The sequence below is a fragment of the Chrysemys picta genome, chromosome 6 (genome assembly GCF_011386835.1).
Source record: "Chrysemys picta bellii isolate R12L10 chromosome 6, ASM1138683v2, whole genome shotgun sequence".
Taxonomy (NCBI): Eukaryota; Metazoa; Chordata; order Testudines; family Emydidae; genus Chrysemys; species Chrysemys picta.
Genome location: NC_088796.1, coordinates 90,053,875 through 90,073,235, shown reverse-complemented (window position 1 = coordinate 90,073,235; position 19,361 = coordinate 90,053,875). Strand labels below are relative to the sequence as shown.

The 19,361-nt window shown below is 47.9% G+C and overlaps 1 long non-coding RNA gene across 1 annotated transcript; it reads left to right on the top strand.

The window, feature by feature from the left end:
• Nucleotides 1–7,854: 7,854 nt before the first annotated feature.
• LOC135972491 (uncharacterized) lies at nucleotides 7,855–19,000 on the top strand. Its single transcript, XR_010588949.1, has 3 exons — nucleotides 7,855–8,060; nucleotides 8,749–8,880; nucleotides 18,426–19,000. It is a non-coding gene; the product is annotated as an uncharacterized LOC135972491 (long non-coding RNA).
• The last annotated feature ends 361 nt before the right edge of the window (nucleotides 19,001–19,361 follow it).

Genomic DNA, 19,361 nt, shown 5'->3' with positions numbered 1-19,361 from the left:
GAGCAAAGCAACAAATATTAGTGGCTTTCAGCTTCAAACTGCTGCCTCAAGGCATCCCTGATCCTTATGGCCCCGTGCTGTGCCCCTCTAATAGCTCTGGTCTCTGGCTGTTCAAATTCAGCCTCCAGGCACTAAGCCTCTGCAGTCCAGCCCTGAGTGAAACTTTCACCCTTCCCTTCACAAATATTATGGAGTGTACAGCACGCGGCTATAAGCATAGGAATATGGTCATCGGCAAGGTCCAACTTCCCATACAGGCATCACCGGCGGGCTTTTAAACGGCCAAATGCATACTCAACAGTCATTCTGCACTTGCTCAGCCTGTTGTTGAACTGCTCCTTGCTGCTGTCAAGTTGCCCCGTGTATGGCTTCATAAGACATGTCATTAAGGGGTAGGTGGGGTCTCCCAGGATCACAGTGGGCATTTTGACTTCCCTTACGGTGAACTTCTGGTCCGAGAAGAAAATCCTTGCTTGCAACTTCTTGAACGGGCCAGTGTTCCGAAAGATGCGTGCGTCATGCACCTTTCCAGACCAGCCTGCGTTAGTGTCTGTGAAACACCCACAGTGATCCACAAGCGCCTGGAGAACTACTGAGAAATACCCCTTCCGATTAATGTGGTACCTGGTCTGGTGCCAGAATTGGAATGTGTATACCATCTGTCGCCCCTCCACAGTTAGGGAAGCCCATTTGTGCAAAGCCATCCACAATGTCACACATGTTGCCCAGAGTCACAGTCTTTTGGAGCAGGATGCGATTAATGGCCCTGCACACTTCCATCAACACGATTCCAACTGTTGACTTTTCCACTCCAAACTGGTTAGTGACCGATCAGTAGCAGTCTGGAGGAGCCAGCTTCCACAGTGCAATTGCCATGCGCTTCTCCAGCGACAGGGCAGCTCTTATTCTCGTGTCCTTTGGCCATAGGGCTGGGGTGAACTCATCACACAGTCCCATGGATGTGGCTTTCCTCATCCGAAAGTTCTACAGCCACGGCTCGTCATCCCAGACGTGCATGATGATGTGATCCCACCACTCACTGCTTGTTTCCCGAGCCCAAAAGTGCCGTTTCACTGTGGTCAGTACCTCCAGAAATGCCACAAGCAATCTCGTGTTGTAGCTACTAGGCGTGGTGAGATCAATGTCACACTCCTCTTGCCTTTGTAGTTTAAGGAATAACTCCACTTCCACTCGTGATGTGTTGGTCAGAGCAAGCAGCATACTGGTCAGCAGTTCGGGATCCATTCCTGCAGCTGAAGAGGCTGGGCGCGCAGTACACAAACCATTGAAAAATGGCGCCAAATGTAGATGGAAGCACAGGGATTGCTGGGATGTAAAGTACTATTTTGATAAAATTGAGAATTTTGAAAGACTCATTTAAAATTTCATCCAGCTTTTTTGAGGCAAGTGGCTCTCTGTATATGATACAGTGCACCTGATACTACTGCAAGGAAGGCTTTTCTTTCCTGATCCTAGCTACAAGCCTGTTCACTCTCCCACTCAATGCAGCCACCCCATCAAGTGCAGACACATTTGCATAAATTCCAACTCAAATCGTGTCCAGGAAAAAAAAGTCAATAAGTTTAAAAATGGCCTCTCCAATTGAGTTTGCCTTTATAATTTGCAAAATAGTATGTGCTGTTGAGATCAGTGGTTTCAGGGCATCACACTTAAGCAATCAACTGAGCTTCTCCCCTAATATCTGTGGACTCATCAAGCTGAAGGGCAAATGTTTTTGCCATTTTAAGTTTCTCTACAAGTTGACAAACAATATATTCAGCCATTTCTCCAATTCTACAATACAGTTCATTTGATAAGGGTACTTTCTTGAGAGTATCAGCTGCTTTTTTTTAATTAAGCATGTTTTCTGCAAGCGCCACAGCGGCAGGCAGAATCAGATCTTCTGCAATTGTGGATGGCTTCTTTGATTTTGCTACAAAAAGGCAGACAGTATATGAAGCTTCGAGTGCTTTTGTAGAAATAGTAGAAGCTTTTTTTTTTTTTTTTCATTTTAAGCTGGCAAGTCTGGGACTCAGAAAGCTTTCTTTGAAAAAGTTCTACTGGTCTTACCCACATGCACAGGGTGTTTTGTCTTCGGGTATGTCTACACTACGGGATTACTCCGAATTTACAGAATTCGATTTTTGGCAACCGATTGTATAAAGTCGAGTGCATGCGGCCACACTAAGCACATTAATTCAGCGGTGTGCGTCCATGTACCGAGGCTAGTGTCGACTTCCGGAGCGTTGCACTGTGGGTAGCTATCCTATAGTTCCCGCAGTCTCCCCCGCCCATTGGAATTCTGGGTTGCGATCCCAATGCCTGATAAGGCCAAAAGTTTGTCGCGGGTGGTTATGGGTAAATGTCGTCAGTCAATCCTCCCTCCATGAAAGCAACGGCAGACAATCATTTCGCGCCCTTTTCCCTGGATTGCCTGGGCAGACGCCATAGCACAGCAACCATGGAGCCCGTTCAGCCTTTTTTCACGGTCACCGTATGTCTACTGGATGCTGCTGACAGACGCGGTACTGCAGCGCTACACAGCAGCATCCCCTTGCCTTTGCAAGTTAGCAAAGATGGTTACCAGCCATACTGTACCATCTGCTGCTGTCATGGGTGCTCCCGGCTGGCCTTGGTGAGGTCGGTCGGGGGCGCCTGGACAAAAATGGGAATGACTCACCAGGTCATTCTCTTCTTTAAGTTTTGTCTAATGGAGAGTCAGTCCTGCCTAGAATATCAGGCAAGCCTACTAAAGAACCAGGGAGGCAAACGGCCACTCCTGGTCAGAGCCCCAGACATCCCGCAGAAATGATGAGCTGCATGCCATTCTAGGGGGTGCCCTACAACAACCCCACCCGTTGCTTCCCTCCTCCCCCACCCCTCCCAGGCTACCTTGGCAGTTATCCCCCCATTTGTGTGATGAAGTAATAAAGAATGCATGAATTTGAAACAACACTGACTTTATTGCCTCTGCAAGCGGAGATCAAAGGGGGGAGGGGAGGTGAAGTCGAGTGAACCACCATTCTGCACTTGCTCAGCCTATAGTTGAAAATGGGAATCTGTGATAAGCACTAGGATAGAAGCACAGGCAGGACTGAATCTCCATTTGTGTGTGGGCCTTTGGTTGACACTGGTAAAATGCAAAATGTCCCAGGATATGTATGTTGGGGGGACAGTTCTAAACGGCAGCTTTATTTTTTTATTTGCAGCAAAATGTAGAGGTCTAAGTATCTGATTGTGAGCCCTGGGAGCAAGGGGTAGGCTGGGGTAGGTGCGACCACGCGGTGCTGCCGACTGGGAGAGCAGCCTGAGGCAGAAGCCTCCAGGTAGCATGATATTCCAGGCAGGACTGAATCTCCATTACACAAAACTTAAAGAAAAGAATGACCTGGAGTCATTCCCTTTTTTGTCCAGGCGCCCCCGACCGACTTCACTGAGGCCAGCCAGGAGCACCCATGGGACGACGATGACGGTTATCAGTCACACTGCACCGTCTGCCATCTGCAAGGCAAGGCAAGGGGATGCTGCTGTGTAGCGCTGCAGCAGCGTGTCTGCCAGCAGCATCCAGTAGACATACGGTGACAGTGAAAAAAGGCGAGAAACGATTTTTTTCCCTTTGCTTTCACGGGGGGGGGGGGGGGGGGGGGGCCTGACGACATATACCCTGAACCACCCGCGACAATGTTTTTGACCCTTCAGGCATTGGGAGCTCAACCCAGAATTCAAATGGTTTTCGGAGAGTGTGGGAACTGTGGGATAGCTACAGTCATCAGTCACCCCTCCCTCCATGAGCGTCCATTTGATTCTTTGGCTTTCTGGTACACTTGTATCAGCTCCTTAAGTTTCACGCAGCACTGTGTTGAGTCCCTGTTGTGGCCTCTGTCCATCATGGCCTTGGAGATTTTTTCAAATGTTTTGGCATTTCGTCTTTTGGAACGGAGTTCTGATAGAACAGATTCATCTCCCCATACAGAGATCAGATCCAGTATCTCCCGTATGGTTCATGCTGGAGCTCTTTTTTGATTCTGGCTGTGCTGATGAGCTCTGCATGGTCACCTGTGCTAATCAGCGCTCCACGCTGGGCAAACAGGAAATGAAATTCAAAAGTTCATGGAGTTTTTCCTGTCTACCTGGCCAGTGCATCCGAGTTCAGATTGCTGTCCAGAGCGGTCACAACGGTGCAGTGTGGGATAGCTCCCGGAGGCCAATACCATCGAATTGCAGCCACACTAACCCTAATTCGAAATGGCAATGTCGATTTTGGCACTACTCCCCTCATCGGGGAGGAGTACAGAAATCGATTTTAAGAGCCCTTTATGTTGAAATAAATGGCTTCGTTGTGTGGATGCGTGCAGGGTTAATTCGATTTAACGCTGCTAAATTCGAACTAAACTCGTAGTGTAGACCAGGCCTTCAAATGTCATTGCAATGCGCCAGCTTCATACTGTTGTTTGATAGAGTTTCTCTGCAAAGGAAACTCAAAGCTTGAGGTGGATTGCTATTTGTAGATGTGAATCCAAAAGCAATATATTTTTGCAAAACTGACTATGTTTTTTTTTCCCCACTCATTTTCAATTCCTTACAAATTTCACTGTCACCACTATCGCCGCTTCCAGCTCCTCATTTTAAAAATCTATTTTTACATTGCAACCTCATATACACCATGACGACTTCAACTTCATTAACGTGCTTTCATGCATCAGGAAATGACATAAAATGCATGTCTAATACAGTGCATATATGCACATTATGTTACCTTATAATATATAGAGTGCAATATAAAAAAGTCATTGTATGAAATTTTAGTTTGTATTGATTTCACTAGTATTTTTTATGTAGCCTGTTGTAAAACTAGGCAAATATCTAGCGGTGTTGATGTGCCCCCTGCAAGACCTCTGCATAGTCTCCAAATTTACCAGCTAAAATTTTATTTTCTAGAATATTTGGGTAAAATTTGCAAAAATATCTAATCCATTAACTTCCTGTGAGACCTAGGTTTTTCATTTTTGAAAATGGGACTTGGCACTTTTGAAAAAATGTACTCATTCTGAATAAAATATTTGTTATCGAAAGCCATTATAGTATAGTCTGTCAAAGGATAAGAATTAACTCAAAAAATTCTTGGGAATCTATTTTTGAGCCACATATGTTGCCTTAACTTGTTATGATCTCTGCACCACCCAGCACACCTAAGGCAGTTGCTAAAAATATGACTCTGATTAGGTTTAGGAGAGAGAAGAATATTGACCAACTTGCTCTGTGCATCTGTCTCATGGCTTTCACTGGAAACATTTCTTTCTTTTATCTTACTCCACTAAACTGTAACTTGTCTGTTCCGTATAACTGAAACAGATCAGGAGCCATTACCTAGCTCTGGGAAGAAGGGAGAGTGGCTGAAGTGGGGTTGGGGCCTGGAGGGCTAGTATGTAAAGACTCAATAAATGGAACCCCAGTAGGGGAATGCTTTAATTACCTGTGGACTGTGAGTTAAGGGACCCAGAAGAGGGGAGAGATTGGTAACAGGGCACTGCAGAAGCTCCTCTGGCCATGAGGGGGTGCTCAGGAGATGACCTGAACTTTGTATGGTCATTTACATTCATACAAAGTGGTGGTAAAATGCTACCAAATTAGAATGTCAAATGACCATACGAGGTGCAAAGTAGTGAAGAAATTGTAATTCTAACGGGCAAAGTTGAAGAATAAGCCAAAGAAACCTGTTGCTTCAGGAAACAAACACACAAAAGGGATTCTTGTGGAATTAACACTTTCTGGAAAACAACACACATCTGTTAGCCACAAGATAAAGAATAGGCTGTCTAGGTCAGAACAGTCCAGAACATCTGAATTCAGGGGCCTGAGCAGTTGACCACTCTTTACTTGAAATTCTTCCATGGGAAGATCTCAGAGAAGATGTTTGCTTTGTAAGTACTTGGGGGATCATCAATGGTCCCAGAATAACTTTGCCATCCCAAGATCAACTTGCTGAACATCACTTTTGTGGTTTTACTATCATACAGCTTCACCCTGTGAAGCCATAAAATGTACAGCCCACAATGCTTTGGGAAGGAACAAAGTGGATGCAGGAAGCAATCCCATGAAGGAAATTGGAAATATAAAATATATTTTCTTCCTGTAATTCTGAAGATGTTTCAAAACCTCTTTAGTGAGTTAATTCCACCTACATAGTCTCTGAGAAATGGAGCACAAAGGGATGGACACACAAGAAGAGAACCTGGTTACATTCCAGTGGAACAATGCCACAAATGGTGAATCAAAGGTAAAGGACAGTGGTTCACATATGATCATCTTTATCTGACAACTGATCAGCCCCAGTTGTCATAAAAAATAAAGATAAGATCAAAAGGTCATTTGTTAGGGTAACACTTTGAATAGACATATGTTTCTCTTCTCCTTTCACTGGCTAAGATAAGTCTCAAGTATCTTGGTGGGAATCCCTGGTCAAAATCAAAGTAACAAAACATTGAGACACAAATGTCTCAACATGCTTCATGAAAGCTATGTGTAGGGCTAGGCATATATGCAGGCTGGCGGTTACTTGATGTTTGGTTGATAATGGAATTCCTGCTCAATAAAAGTGAAACTCATACCTCTGCAGAGGGGCAGCACAACATCCAAGTATAACTGAAGTACCACGTGGTGTGCAAACTACAGCCCGCGGGCCACATCCACATCCAGCCCGCGGGACCCTTCTGCCCGGTCCCTGAGCTCCTAGCCCAGGAGGCTAGCCCCTGGCCCCTCCCCCGCTGTTCCTTCTCCCTTGCAGCCTCAGCTCGCCCCGCCGCCGGCGCAATGCTCTGGGCAGCAGGGCTGCGAGCTCCTGGGGCAGCGCAGCTGCAGAGCCGGGGCCTGACCCAGTGCTCTGTGCTGTGCGGTGCGTGGCTATCTCCAGCTGGGCGGCCCCCAGCCACTGGTGCTCCAGGCAGCGTGGTAAGTGGGCGGGGCGGGTGGGGGTTGGATAGAGGGCAGGGGAGTTCAGGGTGGTGGTCAGGGAGCGGAGGTGGGGATAGGGGTTGGGGCGGTCAGAGTGTGGGGAACAGGGGGGTTGAATGGGGGCAAGGGTCCCGGGGGGGCAGTCAGGGGCAGGGGTTCCAGAGGCGGTCAGGGAACAGGGAAAAGGGGTTGTTGGATGGGGTAGGGCTCCTGGGGGGGCAGTCAGGAAGGGGGGGGGTTGGATGGGGTGGTGGGGGGCAGTCAGGGGCAGGGGTTCCAGAGGCGGTCAGGGGACAGGGAGATGGGGTGGTTGGATGGGGTAGGGGTTCAGGGGGGGCAGTCAGGAAGGAGAGGGGGGGTTGGATGGGGCACCGGGAGGGAGTCAGGGGACGTGTGTGTGTGTGGCTAGGGCAGGCGTCCCGGGGGGGGGAGGGGCACATCAGAGGACGAGAAGCGGGGTGTGTGTGCGCAGATATGTGGTGGGGGCTGGTCCATGCCTGGCTGTTTGGGGAGGCCCCTAACCTGCCCCCCATACAATTTCCGAAACCCGATGCAGCCCTCAGGCCAAAAAGTTTGCCCGCCCCTGACTTAAATTCTCAAGACAGACCTGAAATGGTACTTCAGTGGTGCCTAGGTCTAGTGCTGGCCCTCTGCAGATGTATGAGTTTCTCCCTAAGACAATAGCTTGTGTTATAAATGATACAAATTCATTAATATCGCTTCAGTGGGAGGTGCAGGATATGACCTGTATTAAAAATCTCAATTTCCTGGTATGAGTTACTAGCACTCAATCTTGATTTGAATAAATCAACAATTTTTGTTTTTTTAAAAAAGTCTTTTAAAATAGTAGGCGTAGACATCAGTGGGCAATTCAGTCATCAGTGCAATACAATCTCACACAAAACCAGGAGTTGGGTAATACTGATCCTCTGAGTCTGGCAGCATAAAGAGTAAACGTTTCTCTTAAGATTAAGTATTTGCAAGGAGAGCTATTGCTTTAGCACAAAAGAAGAGCCTTTGTGCAAGGAAACTTGAAGAACTGGAAAGTCCTGAGAGCAATTAAATGCCAAATGTACCAGGAAGAGAGGTACAAGTACAGTCCTTTGCAGGTAAATCCCCTTCTTTATGATTATCATTTCCTTGACATGTTTAACAATAATTCTGAGCGAGGGACAAATACATTAGGAACTGCTGGATCTAAGTTACAAGAAAATCCTAAAATAATCTAATCTTTCAATAGTTCATGTTTACATTAGCTCTCATTAGTCAACTCAGCTTCTGATAGGCAACACTATGCGGATTCTTTTGAATGCCATACATTCTGGCCTGTATTAAATTCCTCGGCATAATGATGGAGGACTACTGGACAATAAGGGAGATGGACCTTTTGGAGGGTCAGAGAAGAAATAGGGTTTTAAAAGGAAGTTGAAAGGGAAACCCTTGAGAAACTCATTCTGAACCTGAATGTTAGGCTCCAAGTACATTTTGATAAAGTGGTACATGAGCAGCTGGTAGTAGCAAGACATCATTTAGAACAAGCATCTATTTAAACTGAATAATTCCAGGAAGGCTGAATAAAAACAAAACAAAAAAATCAGTGAAAGGCAGGATTGGATAACCACATTAATGAACAGGATGTTCTTATAAAGATAGACCCTGGTGCAGAACATAATGTAATGACAGATGCAATATACTAGCAAATGCTGCAGAGCATAATTCAAAAACTAGACAATTTCATGTGTGGGTCACCAAGTAAATAAACTAACTTTTTTTTTTTTTTTTTTTTTTTTTTACTAGGCCTGGCAAGGCTACGTGCTCCTGAATTCCTTGTCCAATCTTATTGTTATGGCCTCTCCTGCCATGATCAAAGTCTTTGTTCACACATCTTAGAGCTACTGACTGCAATTCATGCGGGACTCATCTAACTGGGTAAGTTTACTCTTCCTGTCATATACAAACACACACAAACAGTTAGCTAAATGCATCTTTGTTTCTGACTTACTATCTAAGAGTATGTCTACACTGGCAGATTTACAGCACTGGGAGTTACAGCGCCACTCAGAGAGCTCTGAAGGGAAACCGCTGTTGTACATTCACATTGTCAGCTGCCTGCGCGCTAGCATGTTCACACTTGTGGCACTTGCAATGGTATTTGGAGCGGTGCACTCTGGGCATCTATCCCACAGAGCATCTCTTCCTCTTTTGTTGCTAAGACTTGTGGTAAGATGGAGGGGGTCGCAGGGCATCCTGGGTCCTGTCCCAATGCCCCATGATGCATTGTTTCGCATCCCAGCAATCTCTGTGCTTCTGTCCGCATTTGGCGCCATCTTTCAATGGTTGTGTACTGCGCGCTCTACCTCTTCGGTCTGCAGGAATGGATCCCGAACTGTTGACCAGTATGCTGCTCACTCTGACCAACACGTCACGAGTGGCAGTGGAGTTATTCCTTAAACTACAAAGGCAAGAGGAGTGCAACACTGATCTCGCCACATGTACTAGCTACAACACGAGATTGTTTGTGGCATTCATGGAGGTGCTGACCACAGTGGAACGGCGCTTTTGGGCTCAGGAAACAAGTACTGAGTGGTGGGATCACATCGTGATGCACGTCTGGGATGACGAGCAGTGGCTGCAGAACTTTCGGATGAGGAAAGCCACATTCATGGGACTGTGTGATGAGCTCGCCTGAGCCCTACAGCACGAGAATGAGAGCTGCCCTGTCACTGGAGAAGCACGTGGCGATTGCACTGTGGAAGCTGGCTCCTCCAGACTACTACCTATTGGTCGCTAACCAGTTCGGAGTGGGAAAGTCGACCACTGGAGTCGTGTTGATGGAAGTGTGCAGGGCCATTAATCACATCCTACTCCAAGAGACTGTGACTCTGGGCAACGTGTATGACATTGTGGATGGCTTTGCACAGATGGGTTTCCCTAACTACAGAGGGGCGATAGATGGCACGCATATTCCAATTCTGGCACCAGACCACCTAGCCACCAAGTACATTAATTGGAAGGGGTATTTCTGAATGGTTTTCCAGGTGCTTGTGGATCACCATGGGCGTTTCACAGACATTAACGCAGGCTGGTCCAGAAAGGTGCATGATGCACTCATCTTTCGGAACATTGGCCTGTTTGAGAAGCTGCAAGCAGGGACTTTCTTCCAGGACCAGAAGATCATCATAGGAGAAATTGAAATGCCCATTGTGATCCTGGGAGACCCATGCCTACCCCTTAATGCCGTGGCTTATGAAGCCATACACGAGGCAACTTGACAGCAGCAAGGAGCGGTTCAACGACCAGTTCAGCAAGTGCTGAATGACTGCTGAGTGTGCTTTTGGCTGTTTAAAGTCCCGCTGCCTATATGGGAAGCTGGACCTGGCCAATGACAATATTCCTATGCTCATAGCTGCTTGCTGTACGCTCCATAATATTTGTGAAGGGAAGTGTGAAAGCTTCACTCAGCGCTGGACCGCTGAGGCTCAGCACCTGGAGGCTGAGTTTGAACAGCCAGAGACCAGGGCTATTAGAGGGGCGCAGTGCAGGGCCATAAGGATCAGGGATGCCGTGAGGCAGCAATTTGAAGCTGAAAGCCACTAATATTTGTTACTATGCTCTGGAGTGCAGTGCTTGTACTGCTAGGAGGTGATTGTGATTTTGGTGCAGACAATGCAATGTGAAGGTTTAACATAATTGTCTGTTGCTTTGCAGGGATCTGTTTGCTTTCAATTAGTAGAATAAAGATTGCTTTCAAACCAACACAATTCTTTTATTAAAAAACAACAACCAGAGGAGAGAGTCAAACAAAAAACCACATCAGCACTGAGGGGGATGGGGGAAAGGGAAGGTCCGAGGAGGAGGTGGGGTCCTGGGATGGTTACAGATTTGTGTATGTCGAGGGATCATATCCAACATTCTCCTTTGAAGTACAATGCAGTGGGTGCTGTACTTCAGCAGGGCCAAACTGCTGACGGATGGGTGTTGAGTGCAGTGGGTAGTGGGAGTCCACAGTGCTGGCCTGTGAAGGGGGAGGAGTGGAATGCTGCGGGTACAGACTGGAGCTAGGAGGTTGATAACAGTGTGTTGGCGGTGTCTGGGGGGGTGCCTGGGAAAGAGTTTTGCAACAGTGGCTACAGGGGAGGGCAGGAGCAGAGCTGCTTGGTTTGCAGAGCTAGTATCGCCTGGAGCGTGTCCACTTGGCACTCCACAACGTTTATGAGCCGCTCCGTGGCTTCTTTCTGGTTTGCCGCATTCTCCTTTCAGTCCCTCTTCTCGCTGTCCCACCACTCCTTCAATTCCTGTTTCTCAGCCATGTAGTGCATCATAACGTCATGCAGAAAGTATCAGAGGGGTAGCCGTGTTAGTCTGGATCTCTAAAAAGCGACAGAGTCCTGTGGCACCTTATTGTAACCCTTCTGCCAGGCCAAGTTGATAGCAGCAAGGGCTGGGTTCAGTACATAGGGGTCCCCTCCCAACAGCGTAACACAAAACCAGCTCAAGCCCCCACCCAGTGACCTGGGAAAATCTTACACATGCCCCTGGGTGCCTCGAAGAGGCAATACTTCCCCTCTTGCAAGCACAGTCTTGGTGTAGCAGAAAATGTTTAATAACATGAGGTAAATGACATAGCATTAAATTGGGAAAACACCACAACTAGAGTTCATAGACCAAACCATGAGCGAAGACTCACCCCAGCAAATTGGGCCGTGTCCTTTCCCGTTGGTTCCTGAAACCAGCAACCCCAAAATCACCCAAAGTCCCAAAAGTCCAACACCCCCAAAGTCTCTTGGGTCCAGCAACCCAAGAATCACCAAAGTCCCAAAAGTCTAACAACCCCCAAAGTCTCTGTCCCTGGTCAGTGCAGCCCCAGAGTTCAAAGGGGGGGCACGCAGGGTGTTAAGGGGCACCTTACGTGATCCGAGGCCGACCGGCTGCCTCTCCGTGGAGTTCCGCCGCAGCCTTCACCACGAGCTGCTCTACTCCACCAGCTGTCCCGTGAGCCACTCCTGCCGTCCCACGAACTGCTCTGCTCTACCAGCTGCTCCACTCCGCTCACCGACCCGTGAGCCACTCCAGCCGTCCCCGCAAGGCTCCGCTCTGCTAGCTGCTCCGCCAGCCGCTTAGCAATATAGCTTCAGGCTCCCCCACTAGTTAACACAGCACTCAGTGATCTCAGCTCTTAGTAACTTTAACTCTTTTAGTAGGGGATCCCCAGTGCTGGTGCATTATTGGCCCAAAGTGAATTCAACTCAGCAGCCTGTAACTAGATTCCTAATGGAATCAAAGTTAGCTCTGACATTCAACAGTGGAGAGAGGAGGAGGTGTAATTGGTGTTTCAGGCTCACAAAAGGGGCCTACACCACCAGGTACAAATACCTGCCCCCAACCTCTCTCCATTCACTAGGTTTTGTAACCCATGCCCCTTGTCAAGCGAGTGCTACTTAGTTAATGGTGAGTCCTTCTGTCATACAACAGTTCCACTGGCCTTGATTCACAGAATCAGGGTAACAAAACTTTATTCTTCCTGCCCAAATAACAGAGAAACTGGGGATCCCACACCAGCCAAAGTAACCACTTTCAGTTGCTGTTGTCTTATGCCAGGCGGGTGGGTGTGCCTATGCAAACAAGATCAGCCCCTGGAATTCTTTTCCACACTCGCCATAATTCACCACCAGATGTCAGGGTAGAGCTCATCCTGACTCTGCTTACATCATAGACTAACAGATGTATGGAGCATAAGCTTTCATGGGTGAATACTCACTTTGTCAGACGCATGTGGTGGAAATTTCCAGAGGCAGGTATAAATATTCAGGCAAGAATCAGTCTAGAGATAACGAGGTTAGTTCAAAAAGTCATACAGAAAGTCCTCCTTAGGTCGTCGTGGCCGCTTTCTAATTCTGAGTAGCCATTCAGCTGCCAATAACAAAGAGGGAGGCTGGGCTCCCAAGGTCATCTCTGTGAAGTTTAAACACAACATTTTACAGAAGCAGTATTTTTTCCAACACACAGAACAGTGATTCAGTGATTTAAAGCACAGCTAGTACTCACACACCTGACACTAATTGGCTGATCCCAGGCAAGCACACATGAGGCACAAGTCCCCCAAAATGGTGAGCAGCTGCAGGGGCAGGGGAAATCAGTGTTCTGGACCCTGCTGTACACTGGGCACATGGCTCTTGGGGAGAGCCAGCAGTGTAGGGGGGGCCTGATAATCATTCCTGTCTCCACATTTTCCACAGGATGTGATCATTATGGAAGATATCTCACTGCTGAGGGTGATCAGGGAATCAAGGGAGGGTCTTCTCCAAGACTGCAGCTTCTGCCCTGGCCCTTATGTGGCTTGCCTGTGTGCAGCAATGTTCCCCCCCTACTGACAGCACAGTGGCATGGGAAAGTCACTGTTAATGGGGCAAGAAACAAAGCAGCTCTGCCAAAGAACCTGCGGCAGTGGATTGCCCAGTATCTCCATGAGAGTTTCCTGGAGATCTCTGAGGCAGATTCCCGTGAAGTGAGGGAGTTCCGCTGCTCAGACTAGGCATGTGGTGGTACGTGCATCATACAGAGACAAGCCTGCTTTCTGCAACCCTCCTGACCCCAACAACTAGCCTCAGCGATTCCCAAAATAAAATCCACTTACCAGGGGCCTCCTCTCCTGTTTGCGCTTCGCCAACATCCGACTGCTGTGACTTGCTAGCCTCCTCCGGGGTAGAAAAGAGCTCCTGGCTGCATGCATCTCCGACCTCCTGTGACGGGTTCAATCACAGAGACCCCCTTGGGACTGTCACCTGGTGTGCCGAGACTACCTCTGAGCCCATTTTCTCTGCCAGTTTGGGCCTCCAGAACCCTGCCTTGTTGAGCCAGACATGCCAGTCTGCTCCAACACATACCCAGGGTCTGAGCTACGTGCCCCAAAGCTGCAGACTTAGCTGAAAACAGCTTAAGAAGTGCTCTTGTCTCCAGCACCCAGACAGGATCCAATGGGATCCAAAACCCAAACAAATCCATTTTACTCTGTATAAAGCTTATACAGGGTAAAGTCATAAATTGTCCACCCTCTATAACACTGATAGAGAGATATGCACAGCTGTTTGCTCCCCCAGGTATTAATTACTTGCTCTGGGTTAATTAATAAGCAAAAAGTGATTTTATTAAGTTAAAACGTAGGATTTAAGTGGTTCCAAGTAATAACAGACAAAACAAAGTAAGTTACTAAGTAAAATAAAGCAAAACATGCAAGTCTAAGCCTAATACATTTAAGAAACTGATTACAGATGAAATCTCACCCCCAGAGATGTTCCAATAAGCTTCTTTCACAGACTGGACTCCTTCCTAGTCTGGGTCCAGCAATCACTAAGACACCCCCATAGTTACCGTCCTTTGTTCCAGTTTCTTACAGGCATTTCTTTGGGGTGGAGAAGCCATCTCTTAAGCCAGCTGAAGACCAAATGGAGAGGCTTCCAGGGCCTTCTATATTCTCTCTCTTGTGGGTGGAACCCCCTCTGTTCTTTTGTGCAAAGTCACAGCAACAAGATAGAGTTTGTAGCCACCAGGCAAGTCACATGTCCATGAATGATTCAGCTTTTTGTGGGCTGACGCCATTGTTTACATGTTACTTTGAATGTTCCCAGGAAAGCTCAGATATGGATTGGCGTCTCCCAAATTCCATGGTCAGTTAAGTGTTTCTTGATTGGGCACTTACTGAGAACAGTCCTTTCTCAAGAAGCTGACCAAATGCTTCACTGAGGCTCCTTAGAATCAAACACATTGGAATACAAGTACATAGCCAATATTCATAACCTCAAATACAAAAATGATACACACATACAGACAGCATAATATAACCAGCAAACTACAACCTTTCCATAGACACCCCACTTGACCTCCTCTGTACAAGACCTGGTGCAACCATAGGTCACAGTTTATGTCAATAACGTCACACCCTCCTCCTGAACTTACTGCCAGAGTCTTGGACACTGTCCATGGCGGAGGCAGTACATGTAAAATCCCTGTTTGTCTCTGGTCACACACCCTCCCAGTACCTTTAAACCCTATGATGTCATTCATAGGTGTCCTAGCAAGGTTCTGGGTTCCTGGTCTCTGGGTGCCTGAAAACATGTTGGGGTGCAATATTGCTAACCATATGCAGATAGCAATATCTGTTAAAGTGTAGGTGTCTTGGCATTTAGCCACCAATGCCATGAGGTGGTGTGCCTCAGTTTCCTCTTCCACACAGCAGTATAGGCCTGTTATGCTTTTGCTGCTGTGCAAGCGTACAGCCTGTTTACAGGTATAAGCTGAAAAGCAGCATGCTTGTGGGACTGTTTTGTCACCATCCTGAGCATGTACAAAAGTTTTTTCCACAAATCAGGTATGTCATACATCTTTAGAGGGTTTACCATTAGTATTAACTTTTTTGTCTTGACCCATAGATGAAGTAGCAAAAGACACAGGGTCAACAGCCAACTTATGACAGACAGATTCCATTCACACAGCCTGGCTTGCCCAGTGTTTAGTGCATTTCCCAATCCCTTTTTGTACCATGGTAGGTGCTCAGATACAGATTCTTCTGCCTTTCTGGAGAAGGCTCTTAATTCAGGTATGTGTTTGAGGTTTTGGCAAGGAAAGGGTGTACTGCAACCATGCCTGCCCTCGGCCCCTCCCTCTGGAATTTCTTTGGGTTGAGCCTTGTGAAGCTTCCCAAATGCAAAGTTTTTCTTCCCCCAGCCTTGAAGAGACAGTGTTATCTTTTACAAGGGTAGCAGGAATAACATTCTTTTATGGAGTGCTTTGGATCGGTAAGATCCCCTCGGTTACCCCACTCTCTGTTCCCAACAGGTCAGGTGGATGGACTCTCCCCTCCAGGAAATCTGACCCCATCTTCCCTTACAACCTAATCCACAAGTGAAGGGTCTGGCATTTTAGATGCAGATTCTTCACCCTCCTTCTGGGGAAAAGCCTCCCTACAAAAGGTGGGCAGACCCTCCTGTCACCCCTCATGTTCCATCTGGACTTTCCTCTCTGGACTCCCCTCTGGATCAGATACTCCTGTGTCCCCCAAAAGGGAAAGTGACCCTGGTCCAGCTGTGGACTCACAGCTACCAGCTATGACAGACCGTTCACTGGCCAGCAAAATCCCCCGCCGCCCCTTCACTCAGGTTGGGCTTGCTTCCAGCCACAGAGTCCTTGGGGTCTGTTCCCACCACAGTGGTCACCAGGACCCCAACTTCCATCTTTGGAATACATGTCTCTGTGCACCCCAGGGCAGAACCTGTCCCCTGCTGACCTGCAACTTCCTGACAGTCAGCAGCTGGGACGGCCTCCCTGTTACAAGGTGGAACATTCTCCTCCCCCAGGGAGATAACAGGACAGGAGCTGGTTCTATTCAGCCCCTCCCGCAGAGACTTGTCTTGAGCCCTGGGGCTACAGGAACTGCTTTCAGCTGCTCCTTCCCCCAAAGCTGCATTTTGCACGGTTACAGAGGAATTAAAGAGATACTCTCATTTCCCGAGCAGAACACATAACCACCTTCCCCTCTGGAGCTTTCAGCACAAGATTCCTTCTTGCTGCTAACAAACCCTGGGACAGATTCTGCCACATCAAAGGCCTGGTCTACAGTAGGAGTTTAATTTGAATTTTAGCAGCGTTAAATCGAATTAACCCTGCATCCGTCCACACAACGAAGCCATTTCTTTCTAAATAAAGGGCTCTTAAAATCGATTTCTGTACTCCTCCCTGATGAGCGGAGTAGGGCAGAAATCGATATTGCCATTTCGAATTAAGGTTAGTGTGGCTGTAATTCGATGGTATTGACCTCCGGGAGCTATCTCACTATGCACCATTGTGACCACTCTGGACAGCAATCTGAACTTGGATGCACTGGCCAGGTAGACAAGAAAAGCCCCGCGAACTTTTGAATTTTATTTCCTGTTTGCCCAGCGTGGAGAGCACAGGTGACCACAGAGAGCTCATCAGCACAGGTAACCATGCAGGCCGATAATCGAAAAAGAGCACCAGCATGGACCGTACGGGAGGTACTGGATCTGATCACTATATGGGGAGAGGATTCAGTGCTAGCAGAACTTCGTTCAAAAAGACGAAATGCCAAAACTTTTGAAAAAATCTCCAAGGGCATGATGGAGAGAGGCCACAATAGGGACTCAGATCAGTGCCGCGTGAAAGTCAAGGAGCTCAGACAAGCCTATCAAAAAACAAAGGAGGCAAACGGTCGCTCCGGGTCAGAGCTGCGGACATGCCGCTTCTACGCCGAGCTGCATGCAATTCCAGGGGGGGCCGCCACCACTACCCCACCTCTGACCATGGATTCCGAGGCGGAGGGTAATCTCATCAGCCACACCTGAGGATTCTGCGGATGGGGAAGAGGAGGAGGAGAAGGACGACGAGCTTGCGGAGAGCACACAGCACTCCGTTTTCCCCAACAGCCAGAATCTTTTTCTCAGCCTGACTGAAGTACCCTCCCAAGCCAGTATTCAAGACCATGACCCCATGGAAGGGACCTCAGGTGAGTGTACCTTTTAAAATATAAAACTTGTTTTAAAAGCAAGCGTTTTTTAATGGATTACTTTGCCCTGAGGACTTGGGATGCATTCGCAGCCAGTACAGCTACTGGAAAAGTCTGTTAACATGTCTGGGGATGGAGCGGAAATCCTCCAGGGACATCTCCATGAAGCTCTCCTGGAGGTACTCCAAAAGCCTTGCCACAAGGTTTCTGGGCAGTGCAGCCTTATTCCGTCCTCCATGGTAGGACACTTGACCACGCCATGCTAGTAGCAAGTAATCTGGTATCATTGCATGACAAAGCCTGGCAGCGTATGGTCCTGGTGTTTGCTGGCATTCAAGCAACATCCGTTCTTTATCTTGCTGTGTAATCCTCAGGAGAGTGATATCGCTCATGGTAACCTGGTTGAAATACGGGAATTTAATTAAGGGGACAGAGGTGGCCGTTCCTACTGGGCTGTTTGCCTGTGGCTGAAAAGAAATCCTTCCTTGCAGTTAGCCAAGCGCAGGGGAGGGGGGGGGAATTGGCCCTGAGCTTTTCGCGTTTGGCTATCAGGGATCTTCCCTGATACCAGCCACGCAGTTGGGGGAGGGATAAAGTGAACATCCAGAGAATTGGATGGGGGCGGGGGTTAGTTTGTTTTCTGCTGCTGAAGGTTAACAGGAAAACCACAGCACTCAATGGGCTTTGCTTGGTATGTGGGAAAAGAGGGCGCAGAAGCCGAAAGACAATGGCTTACCATGGCCGCATGCAAGCCGAATTCTGTTGCCCGGACCTGCGTCTGTGATCTCTAGCAGCAAAGCCACAGGCACTCAATATTAAGAGGCAAAATGCGACCTTGCACAGAAATCACATGTGCTATGTAATGTGAATAGTGTTTTTTTTACCGTGAAAGAGTATAAGCATTGTTCTGTAAAATGTATCTTTTTAAAAAATTCTCTCCTTTTTCCCCTCCCTCCAGCAGCTGCAAATTTTTCAAGCCTCCCTCCTCCGTCCCGAAGGCTATCTCAGATAAGGCATCGGAAAAAGAGGACGCGAGACGAGATGTTCGCGGAAATCATGGAATCCACCCGCAGTGAAAGAGCTCATCTGAATGAGTGGAAGGACACGGTTTCAAAGTATAGGAAAGATGCCAGTGAACGTGAGGACAGGAGGGACCAACGTGAGGAGAGGAGAGACGCTTGAGATGAGAGGTGGCGGCAGGAAGATCAGAGGAGGCAGGATGCAATGCTGGGGCTGCTGCGTGAGCAAACAGACATGCTCCAGCGTCTGGTGGAGCTTCAGGAATGGCAGCAGGATCACAGACTGGCACAATGGTCCCTGTATAACCCCCCTCCCCATGTTCCATAGCCTCCGCACCCAGACATGTAAGAACGTGGGGGGGGGGAAACTCCGTGCACCCTCCCATTCCACCCCAGGGGAGAGCCCAAGCAAAAGGCTGTCATTTTTTTAACCTTTTTTTAGTGGCCTTTTCCTTCCTGCCGATCCTCCTCCCAAACCCCACCTGGGTTCTCTCCCTCTTTTTATAATCAATCAATAAAGAATAAATGATTTTTAAACAATAGTGACTTTATTTCCTTTGAAAGCAAGCTGTGATCGAAGGGGGAGGGTGGGTTTCTTACAGAAAATGAGTCAATAAAGGGGGCGGGTTTTCATGAAGGAGAAACAAACAGAAATTTCACACTGTAGCCTGGCCAGTCATGAAACTGGTTTTCAAAGCTTTTCTGATGTGCAGCACTTCCTGATGTGCTCTTCTAATTGCCCTGGTGTCTGGCTGCGCGTAATCAGCAGCTAGGCGATTTGCCTCAGCCTCCCACCCCGCCATAAAGGTCTCCCCCTTATTTTCACAGAGATTGTGGAGCACACAGCAAGCAGCAATAACAATGGGGATATTGGT